The sequence below is a fragment of the Puma concolor genome, chromosome B2 (genome assembly GCF_028749965.1).
Source record: "Puma concolor isolate L17-30 chromosome B2, mPumCon1.1.hap2, whole genome shotgun sequence".
NCBI classification, from domain to species: Eukaryota; Metazoa; Chordata; class Mammalia; order Carnivora; family Felidae; genus Puma; species Puma concolor.
The window spans coordinates 74,860,556-74,872,737 of NC_141671.1; the positions used below are offsets into that span (position 1 = coordinate 74,860,556).

General features: G+C 40.7%; 1 protein-coding gene across 1 annotated transcript in view; it reads left to right on the top strand.

The window, feature by feature from the left end:
* Nucleotides 1-12,182, top strand: part of LOC147581053 (uncharacterized) — a 334,213-nt gene that overhangs the window by 18,510 nt on the left and 303,521 nt on the right. The window lies entirely within an intron of this gene.

Genomic DNA, 12,182 nt, shown 5'->3' on the forward strand with positions numbered 1-12,182 from the left:
ATCCTCAGGAGGCCTGTGCACTGCTGCTTGGGTTGGATATGGCTAGGCTCTGAATAGCATGAGTTTTCAGGTAATTTGAGGTAGCAAAGCATGGTCATTAGTGATTGGCCCTGAAACTAGACCACATTAGGGCATAAATCTCAGCTCTAGCACTCAATATCTTTGTAACTTTGGGCAAGCTACTTAAATTCTGTGTCTCAGTTCCCTCATTCTGAAGTGAGGATATTAAGTACTTCATAGGATTGTGGTGAGTATTAAAATGAATATTAAATGAGACAATATTTCTAAAGGGCTTCAGACTAGTGCTTGGCACATTGCAAATACTCAGTAATAGCTCGTTCTAATGTTAAATGGGTTATCTGGTGGAGTGTCCACTGGGTATTTGGTTTCGTGTATCTGGCACTTAAAAAAGAGATAGTAATTAAAGATAAATTCTAGATTTTTTAGTTGTATTAATTTCCTAATTAGTGGCTAATTAGTTCCCTAATTAGTGGCTGCTATTTAACTTGGGTTTTAAAACAACAGAAATTTATTCTCCCACAATTCTGGAGGCCACAAGCCCCAAATCGGTACCAATCAGCCAAAGTCATGATGTCAGCAGGCCATGCTCCTTCCGAAGACTCTAGAGGAAAATCTATTTCTTGCCTCCTCCAGCTTCTAATGGCTGCAGCAATTCTTGTATTGTGACCTCATCATTCAAATTTATATCTCACATTATCTTTTTCTCTGCTATCTGTATGAAATCTCCACCTCCCTCTCTCCAACAAAGACACCAATGATGGCATTTAGGGCCCACCTGGATAATCCAACATAATCTAGGATAATCTCCTCATCTCAAAACTGTTGTCTTATTTATATCCACCAAGATTCTTTTTCCAAATAAGGTAATATCTGCAGGTTCCAGAAATTGGGACCTGATGTCTTCAGAGGCCATTATTCAGCTTACTACACTAGTTAATATATTACACTGTAAGACACAGGGGAAAACGAAATTACCAGATGAAAAGAGATCTAAATGTAGGACCCTGGGAACCATAAACATTTAACAGGGAAGCAAAGAAAGAAAAGCCACTACAAGGAAGTGAGTGAGCAAAGAGGAGAAGTTAGAGAAGGAAACAGTGGAGGTAGGGATGGGGGAGTGTTCAGATTCCAAGGACATAGTAAATTTCAGAAAGGACAGCATGCCAGAAACAATTCAGAGAATCATGAAGAGTACTGGGAAGGATCATTGGGTTTAACTATTAAGAAAAAATACTCAGGAGGAGTTAAGATGGCTCCATGGCATCATTGAGACCCTTAGCTTGTCTCTTCCCTGAAATGGAGCTAGACCAGCATGAAACCATTTTGCACACCTTGGAAATTGATCTGAGGATTAACACAACAATCTGCATAACTTGAGCTACAGAACTCAGCATGTACGTGGTGTGGAGAGATGCACTTGGGGAGAGAAAAACTGTGGAGGGTAGGAAGCTGTTTTTGCAGAGAGAGGACAGAGAAAGGGGGAGAGTCCAGTGCACTGGGTAGGAAGCTGTTTTTGCAGAGAGAGGACAGAGAAAGGGGGAGAGTCCAGTGCACTGGGAGAGTGTAGGAAAAACACTCTCCCAAAAGTAGTTGGAGAGAAAGAGAGAGAAAGAGGAAAACACAGGGGATGGAACAATAAATCTGTTCCCCAAAACCACTTATGGGAAGAAAGGAGAGGGTTTCAATACCACCAGGATTCTATAAGCAGTGGGTCACAGAGTCTGAAGTTCTGGAGCTCAGTGCCTGGCAGTGCTCTGGTGAGGAAGCGGGGTGAATCCCTAGTAACACGCAGCGAGATCTGATAGATCCATGTGCCACGTGGGGAGAAGTGGTTAGCGTGCTTGGAGAACGCATGGTAGAGGCCATATGGCTTCCTCACAGGCAAAGATACCAGCAGACCTCCAAGAGCATCCACATTTGCTGGTGTTGGGACAAAGACACCAGAGTATGGTGAAATTTGGCACCAGATGTGTGTTGTGATTTTCCATAATCTGAACCTCTGCCGCTGCATGATCTCATGAATGTTTTCTGGGTTAAGCTGGCATCTGGCCATTGCTCCATGAGCCCCTCCCCCTCCCCCAGGGAGTCGGTGTGTGTCCAAGCCTCAAGGGTCTTTGAAGTGTGGGGTTTTGATATACAACCCCATCTGAGATAAAACTCTGGAGTGAGGTGCCGCCTAGCAGGTGGATGGCTTGGACACAGGGTAGAGGTGGGGAGTGGGTGGAGGCCTGAGACAAAGGGAGGAGTGCTTGATTGTGGGCTGGTGAGAACACAAAGTTCCTGTGCCAGAGACTAGAGAACTGGGTGAAGCCATTTCCACCTCTCACATGCATGCACATCCACCCCCGTAAGCTAAACAGCATCGCCTAGTGGAGAACAGAGCCATTACACCAAGCCCTGCCCAACTGTACCCTCCAAACACATCCCCTAGAAGACAAGCAGAAGTCCCTCCGTCTGCTTATTGTATGGACTGTGGAGTGCTTCATAGTTTGTGTTCTAGGGAAATGTTGTAACTACATTTGGGTTTCATTCTATTTGCTGGTTCATTATTCATTTTTTTGGTTCTGTGTTTCTTTAAATTTTTTTCCTTTTTTTTTTCTTGGATATAGAAAGAAAAATTTATTTTTATTTTCTTCTTTTAAATTTTTTTATTTTTTTACTTTATTTTGTATTTTTTAATTTGTATTCTATTTAATTTACTTCATTTTATTGGATTTTATATATATATTTTAATTTTTAAACTTTTTCTTACCTTTTTTTTTCTTCCTTTTCTCCCCCCCCTTTTTTAAATATTCTATCAAGCTTCTTTCAATAAGCAGACAAAACACACCTAGGATCTATCTTCCTTTATTTGATTTTTTGTTTTGTTTTAATTTTTTAATTTTAATTTTTTATTTTATTAATTTTTTTCTTCCTCCAAAATGACAAAACAAAGGATTTTACCCCAAAAGAAAGAACAGGAAGAAATGACAACCAGGGGCTTAACACAGATATAAGATGCCTGAACTAGAATTTAGAACCACGATAATAAGAATACTAGCTGGGGTCAAAAGACATAGAAGCCCTTACTGCAGAAATAAAGGAAGTAAAATCTAGTCATTATTAAATTAAAAATGTTATAACTGAGATGCAATCTCGAATGGATGCCATGATGGCAAGCATGGACAAAGCAGAGCAGTGAATCAGTGATACAGAAGACAAAATTATGGAGAATAATGGAGCAGAAAAAAAAGAGGGAAACAAAGGCAAAGAGCACGATACCAGACTTAAAGAGAACTCAGTAACTTGTTAAAAAGGAATAACATCTGAGTCATAGGACTCCCAGAAGATAAAAAGAGACAAAAAGGGGCAGAAGGCTTATGTGAGCAAATGATAGTGGAAAACTTTCCTAATCTGAGGAAGGACAGAGACATCAAAATTGAAGAAGCACAGAAAACTCCCATTAGATTCAACAAAAATTGACTATCACCAAGGAATATCATAATCAAATTCACAAAATACACAGACAAGGAAAGAATTATGAAAGCAGCAAGGGGAAAAAAGTCCTTAACCCATAAGGAAAGATAGATCAGGTTCACAGTAGACCTATCCACAGAAACTTGGCAAGCCAGAAAGGAAAGGCAGGATATATTCAGCATGCTGAATTGGAAAAATATACAGCCAAGAATTCTTTGTTTGGCAAGGCTCTCATTGAAAATGGAAGAAGAGGGGCGCCTGGGTGGCGCAGTCGGTTAAGCGTCCGACTTCAGCCAGGTCACGATCTCACGGTCCGTGAGTTCGAGCCCCGCGTCAGGCTCTGGGCTGCTGGCTCGGAGCCTGGAGCCTGTTACCGATTCTGTGTCTCCCTCTCTCTCTGCCCCTCCCCCGTTCATGCTCTGTCTCTCTCTGTCCCAAAAAAAATAAACGTTGAAAAAAAATATTAAAAAAAAAAAAAAAAATGGAAGAAGAGAGAGAATTTCCCAGACAAACAAAAACTGAAGGAGTTCGTGACCACTAAACAAGTCCTGCAAATCATTTTAAAGTGGACTCTTTGGAGAAAAGATGAAACAAACAAACAAAAAAGACCAAAAGTAACATAGACTTGGAAGGACCGGGGAACATCACCAGGAACACCCAACTCTGCAAGCATCACAATGGCACTAAATTCATATATTTCAGTACTCACTCTAAATGTCAATGGACTGGAGAGATAGGAGGAAGATGGCGGCATAGGAGGACGCTGGGCTCACCGCGCGTCCTGCTGATCACTTAGATTCCACCTACACCTGCCTAAATAACCCAGAAAACCGCCAGAGGATTAGCAGAATGGAGTCGCCGGAGCCAAGCGCAGACGAGAGGCCCACGGAAGAGGGTAGGAAGGGCGGCGAGGCGGTGCGCGCTCCACGGACTGGCGGGAGGGAGCCGGGGCGGAGGGGCGGCTCGCCGGCCAAGCAGAGCCCCCGAGTCTGGCTTGCAAAAAGCGGAGGGGTCTGACGGACTGTGTTCCCACAGCAAGCGCGACTTAGCGTCTGGGAGGTCATAAGTTAACAGCTTGGCTCAGAAAGCGGGAAGGCTGGAGGACAAAGGGAAGGAGAGCTGCTGAGCCCCCTGACGACAGAGCTCAGTTTGGTGGGGAACAAAGGCGCTCGCCAGCGCCATCTCCCCCGCCCATCCCCCAGCCAAAATCCCAAAGAGAACCAGTTCCTGCCAGGGAACTTGCTCGCTCCGCGCAAACACCCAACTCTGCGCTTCTGCAGAGCCAAACCTCCGGCAGTGGATCTGACTCCCTCCTGCTGCCACAGGGCCCCTCCTGAAGTGGATCACCTAAGGAGAAGCAAGCTAAGCCTGCCCCTCCTGCCCCTGTGCACCTTGCCTACCCACCCCAGCTAAGATGCCAGAGCCCCAGCATCACAAGCCTGGCAGTGTGCAAGTAGCCCAGACAGGCCACCCCACCCCACAGTGAATCCCGCCCCTAGGAGAGGGGAAGAGAAGGCACACACCAGTCTGACTGTGGACACAGTGGTGGGCTGGGGGCAGACATCAGGTCTGACTGCGGCTCCGCCCACCAACTCCAGTTATACACCACAGCACAGGGGAAGTGCCCTGCAGGTCCTCACCATGCCAGGGACTATCCAAAATGACCAAGCAGAAGAATTCCCCTCAGAAGAATCTCCAGGAAATAACAACAGCTAATGAGCTGATCAAAAAGGATTTAAATAATATAACAGAAAGTGAATTTAGAATAATAGTCATAAAATTAATCGGGCTTGAAAACAGTATAGCTGACAGCAGAGAATCTCTTGCTACAGAGATCAAGGGACTAAGGAACAGTCACGAGGAGCTGAAAAACGCTTTAAACGAAATGCATAACAAAATGGAAACCACCACGGCTCGGATTGAAGAGGCAGAGGAGAGAATAGGTGGACTAGAAGATAAAGTTATGGAAAAAGAGGAAGCTGAGAAAAAGAGAGATAAAAAAAATCCAGGAGTATGAGGGGAAAGTTAGAGAACTAAGTGATACACTAAAAAGAAATAATATACGCATAATTGGTATCCCAGAGGAGGAAGAGAGAGGGAAAGGTGCTGAAGGGGTACTTGAGGAAATCATAGCTGAGAACCTCCCTGAAGTGGGGAAGGAAAAAGGCATTGAAATCCAAGAGGCACAGAGAACTCCCTTCAGACGTAACTTGAATCGATCTTCTGCACGACATATCATAGTGAAACTGGCAAAATACAAGGATAAAGAGAAAATTCTGAAAGCAGCAAGGGGTAAACGTGCCCTCACATATAAAGGGAGACCTATAAGACTCGTGACTGATCTCTCTTTTGAAACTTGGCAGGCCAGAAAGAATTGGCACGAGATTTTCAGGGTGCTAGACAGAAAAAATATGCAGCCGAGAATCCTTTATCCAGCAAGTCTGTCATTTAGAATAGAAGGAGAGATAAAGGTCTTCCCAAACAAACAAAAACTGAAGGAATTTGTCACCACTAAACCAGCCCTCCAAGAGATCCTAAGGGGGACCCTGTGAGACAAAGTACCAGAGACATCACTACAAGCATAAAACATACAGACATCACAATGACTCTAAACCCATATCTTTCTATAATAACACTGAATGTAAATGGACTAAATGCGCCAACCAAAAGACATAGGGTATCAGAATGGATAAAAAAACAAGACCCATCTATTTGCTGTCTACAAGAGACTCATTTTAGACCTGAGGACACCTTTAGATTGAGAGTGAAGGGATGGAGAACTATTTATCATGCTACTGGAAGCCAAAAGAAAGCTGGAGTAGCCATACTTATATCAGACAAACTAGACTTTAAATTAAAGGCTGTAACAAGAGATGAAGAAGGACATTATATAATAGTGACAGGGTCTATCCATCAGGAAGAGCTAACAATTATAAATGTCTATGCGCCGAATACCGGAGCGCCCAAATATATAAAACAATTACTCACAAACATAAGCAACCTTATTGATAAGAATGTGGTCATTGCAGGGGACTTTAACACCCCACTTACAGAAATGGATAGATCATCTAGACACATGGTCAATAAAGAAACAAGGGCCCTGAATGAGACATTGGATCAGATGGACTTGACAGATATATTTAGAACTCTGCATCCCAAAGCAACAGAATATACTTTCTTCTCGAGTGCACATGGAACATTCTCCAAGATAGATCATATACTGGGTCACAAAACAGCCCTTCATAAGTTTACAAGAATTGAAATCATACCATGCATACTTTCAGACCACAATGCTATGAAGCTTGAAATCAACCACAGAAAAAAGTCTGGAAAACCTCCAAAAGCATGGAGGTTAAAGAACACCCTACTAACGAATGAGTGGGTCAACCAGGCAATTAGAGAAGAAATTTAAAAATATATGGAAACAAACGAAAATGAAAATACAACAATCCAAACGCTTTGGGACGCAACGAAGGCAGTCCTGAGAGGAAAATACATTGCAATCCAGGCCTATCTCAAGAAACAAGAAAAATCCCAAATACAAAATCTAACAGCACACCTAAAGGAACTAGAAGCAGAACAGCAAAGGCAGCCTAAACCCAGCAGAAGAAGAGAAATAATAAAGATCAGAGCAGAAATAAACAATATAGAATCTAAAAAAACTGTAGAGCAGATCAACGAAACCAAGAGTTGTTTTTTTGAAAAAATAAACAAAATTGACAAACCTCTAGCCAGGCTTCTCAAAAAGAAAAGGGAGATGACCCAAATAGATAAAATCATGAATGAAAATGGAATTATTACAACCAATCCCTCAGAGATACAAACAATGATCAGGGAATACTATGAAAAATTATATGCCAACAAATTGGACAACCTGGAAGAAATGGACAAATTCCTGAACACCCACACTCTTCCAAAACTCAATCAGGAGGAAATAGAAAGCTTCAACAGACCCATAACCAGCGAAGAAATTGAATCGGTTTTCAAAAATCTCCCAACAAATAAGAGTCCAGGACCAGATGGCTTCCCAGGGGAGTTCTACCAGACGTTTAAAGCAGAGATAATACCTATCCTTCTCAAGCTATTCCAAGAAATAGAAAGGGAAGGAAAACTTCCAGACTCATTCTATGAAGCCAGTATTACTTTGATTCCTAAACCAGACAGAGACCCAGTAAAAAAAGAGAACTACAGGCCAATATCCCTGATGAATATGGATGCAAAAATTCTCAATAAGATACTAGCAAATCGAATTCAACGGCATATAAAAAGAATTATTCACCATGATCAAGTGGGATTCATTCCTGGGATGCAGGGCTGGTTCAACATTCGCAAATCAATCAACGTGATACATCACATTAACAAAAAAAAAGAGAAAAACCATATGATCCTGTCAATCGAACCAAAGCAGGAGGCATCACAATCCCGGACTTTAGCCTCTACTACAAAGCTGTCATCATCAAGACAGCATGGTATTGGCACCAAAACAGACACATAGACCAATGGAATAGAATAGAAACCCCAGAACTAGACCCACAAACGTATGGCCAACTCATCTTTGACAAAGCAGGAAAGAACATCCAATGGAAAAAAGACAGTCTCTTTAACAAATGGTGCTGGGAGAACTGGACAGCAACATGCAGAAGGTTGAAACTAGACCACTTTCTCACACCATTCACAAAAATAAACTCAAAATGGATAAAGGACCTGAATGTGAGACAGGAAACCATCAAAACCTTAGAGGAGAAAGCAGGAAAAGACCTCTCTGACCTCAGCCGTAGCAATCTCTTACTCGACACATCCCCAAAGGCAAGGGAATTAAAAGCAAAAGTGAATTACTGGGACCTTATGAAGATAAAAAGCTTCTGCACAGCAAAGGAAACAACCAACAAAACTAAAAGGCAACCAACGGAATGGGAAAAGATATTTGCAAATGACATATCGGACAAAGGGCTAGTATCCAAAATCTATAAAGAGCTCACCAAACTCCACACCCGAAAAGCAAATAACCCAGTGAAGAAATGGGCAGAAAACATGAATAGACACTTCTCTAAAGAAGACATCCGGATGGCCAACAGGCACATGAAAAGATGTTCAGCGTCGCTCCTTATCAGGGAAATACAAATCAAAACCACACTCAGGTATCACCTCACGCCAGTCAGAGTGGCCAAAATGAACAAATCAGGAGACTATAGATGCTGGAGAGGATGTGGAGAAACGGGAACCCTCTTGCACTGTTGGTGGGAATGCAAATTGGTGCAGCCGCTCTGGAAAGCAGTGTGGAGGTTCCTCAGAAAATTAAAAATAGACCTACCCTATGACCCAGCAATAGCACTGCTAGGAATTTATCCAAGGGACACAGGAGTACTGATGCATAGGGCACTTGTACCCCAATGTTCATAGCAGCACTCTCAACAATAGCCAAATTATGGAAAGAGCCTAAATGTCCATCAACTGATGAATGGATAAAGAAATTGTGGTTTATATACACAATGGAATACTACGTGGCAATGAGAAAAAATGAAATATGGCCTTTTGTAGCAACGTGGATGGAACTGGAGAGTGTGATGCTAAGTGAAATAAGCCATACAGAGAAAGACAGATACCATATGGTTTCACTCTTATGTGGATCCTGAGAAACTTAACAGGAACCCATGGGGGAGGGGATGGAAAAAAAAAAAAGAGGTTAGAGTGGGAGAGAGCCAAAGCATAAGAGACTGTTGAGAACTGAGAACAAACTAAGGGTTGATGGGGGGTGGGAGGGAGGAGAGGGTGGGTGATGGGTATTGAGGAGGGCACCTTTTGGGATGAGCACTGGGTGTTGTATGGAAACCAATTTGACAATAAATTTCATATATAAATAAATATAAATAAATAAATAAATAAATAAATAAATAAATAAATGTCAATGGACTAAACACTCCAGTCAAAAGACATAGGGCATATGAATGGATAACAAGACAAGATCCATCTATATGCTGCTTACAAGAGACCCATTTTAGACCTAATTACACCTGCAGATTGAAAGTAAAGGGGTGGAGAACCATCTATCATACTAATGGTAATTAAAAGCTGGAATAGCCAAATTTATATCAGACAAGCTATATTTTAAAATAAAGACTGTAACAAGAGATGAAGGGCATTATATCATAATTAAGGTGTCTATCCACCAAGAAGATCTAACAATTGTAAATTATTTGTGCCTCCAACATGAAAGTACCCAAATATATAAATTAATCACAAACAACTCATTGATAATAATACCATAATAGTAGGGGACTTCAACACCCCATATACAACAATGGACAGATCTAAGCAGAAAATCAACAAGAAAACAATGGTTTTGAATGACATACTGGACCAGATGGACTTAACAGATATATGCAGAATATTTCATCCCTAAAGCCTCAGAATACACATTATTCTCAAGTGCACATGGAACATTCTCCAAAATAGATCACGTACTGGTACACAAATCAGCCTTCAACTAATACAAAATGATGGAGTTCAAATCTTGCATATTTTCAGACCACAATGCTATGACACCTGGAGAAAAAATTTGGAAAGACCATGAATACTTGGAGATTAAAGAACATCCTACCAAAGCATGAATGGGTTAACCAAAAAATTAAAGAGGAAATTAAAAAGTACATGGAAGCAAATGAAAATAAAAACATGACAATCCCAAACCTCTGGGATGCAGCAAAGATGGTCATAAGAGGGAAGTATATAGCAAACCAGGCCTTCCTAAAGAAGGAAGAAAGGTCTCAAATACACAAGCTAACCTTACAACTAAAAAAGCTGTAAAAAGAATAGCAAATAAACCCAAAAATAGCAGAAGATGGGAAATAATAAATATTAGTGCCAAAATCAATAATATCAACATCAAAAAAAAAAAAAAATAGAACAGATCAATAAAACCAGGAGGTGGTTCATTGAAAGAATTAACAAGATTGATAAATCCCTAGCCAGATTGATCAAAAAGAACAAGGAGAGGACCGAAATAAATAAAATCACGAATGAAAAGGAGAGATTATGACCAGAAGTGCAGAAATACAAACAATAATAAGAGAATATTATGAGCAATATTTTGCCAACAAACTGGGCAATCTGGAAGAAATGGACAAATTCCTAGAAACATACAAACTACCAAAACTGAAACAGGAAGAATTAGAAATTTTGAACAGACCCAAAATCACTAAATAAATTGAATTAGTAGTTAAAAATCTCCCAAAACACAAGAGTCCAGGGCCAGATGGCTTTCCAGGGGAATTCTACCAAACATTTAAAGAAGAGTCAACACCTATTATTTTGAAGCTGTTCCAGAAAATAGAAATGGAAGGAAAACTTCCAAACTCATTCTATGAGGCCGGAATTATCTTTATTCCAAAACCAGACAAAGACCCCCACTAAAAAGAACTATAGCCCAATTTCCCTGATGAACATGGATGCAAAAATTCTCAACAAGATACTAGCCAACTGGATCCAACAATACATTAAAATAATTATTCACCAAGATCAAGTGGGATTTATTCCTGGGATGCAGGGCTGGTTTAATATCCACAAATCAATCCGTGATACATCACATTGATAAAAGAAAGGACACAAACCATATGATCCTCTCAATAGATGCAGAGAAAGCATTTGACAAAATACAGCATCCTTTCTTGATAAAAACCCTCAAGAAAGTAGAGGTAGAAAGATCATTCCTCAAGATCATAAAAACCATATACAAAAGACCCACTGCTAATATCATCCTCAATGGGGAAAAACTGAGAGCTTTCACCCTAAGGTCAGGAACATGACAAGGATGTCCACTCTTACCACTGTTATTCAACATAGTGTTGGAAGTCCTAGCCTCAGCAATCATACAACACAAAGAAATAAAAGGCATCCAAATTGGCAAGGAGGAAGTCAAATTTGTAGATAACATGATACTCCATATGGAAAACCCAAAAGATTCCACCAAAAAACTGCTAGAACTGATCCAGGAATTCAGCAAAGTCACAGGTTATAAAATCAATGTACAGAAATCAGTTGCATTTCTATACACCAATAATGAAGCAACAGAAAGAGAAATCAAGGAATCAATCCCATTTACAATAGCACTAAAAACCAATGTAATACCTAGGAATAAACCTAACCAAAGAGGTGAAATATCTATACACTGAAAACTATAGAAAGCTTATGAAAAATTGAAGAAGACACCAAAAAATGGAAAAACATTCCATGCTCATGAATTGGAAGAACAAATATTGTTTAAAATGTCAATACTACCCAAAACAATCTACATATTCAATGCAATCCCTATCAAAATAACACCAGCATTCTTCACAGAGCTGGAACAAACAGTCCTAAAATTTGTTTGGAACCAGAAAAGACCCTGAATAGCCAAAGCAATCCTGAAAGAGAGAACCAAAGCTGGAGGCATCACAATTCTGGACTTCAAGCTGTATTACAAAGCTGTAATCATCAAGACAGTATGGTACTGGCACAAAAACAGGCACACAGATTAATGGAACAAAAGAGACAACCCAGAAATGGACCCACAAATTTATAGCGAACTAATCTTTGACAAAGCAGGAAAGAATATCCAATGGAAAAAAGATAGTCTCTTCAGCAAATGGTGTTGGGGAAGCTGGACAGTGAGATGCAGAATGAATCTGGGCCACTTTCTCACACCATACACAAAAGTAAAATTGATGAAA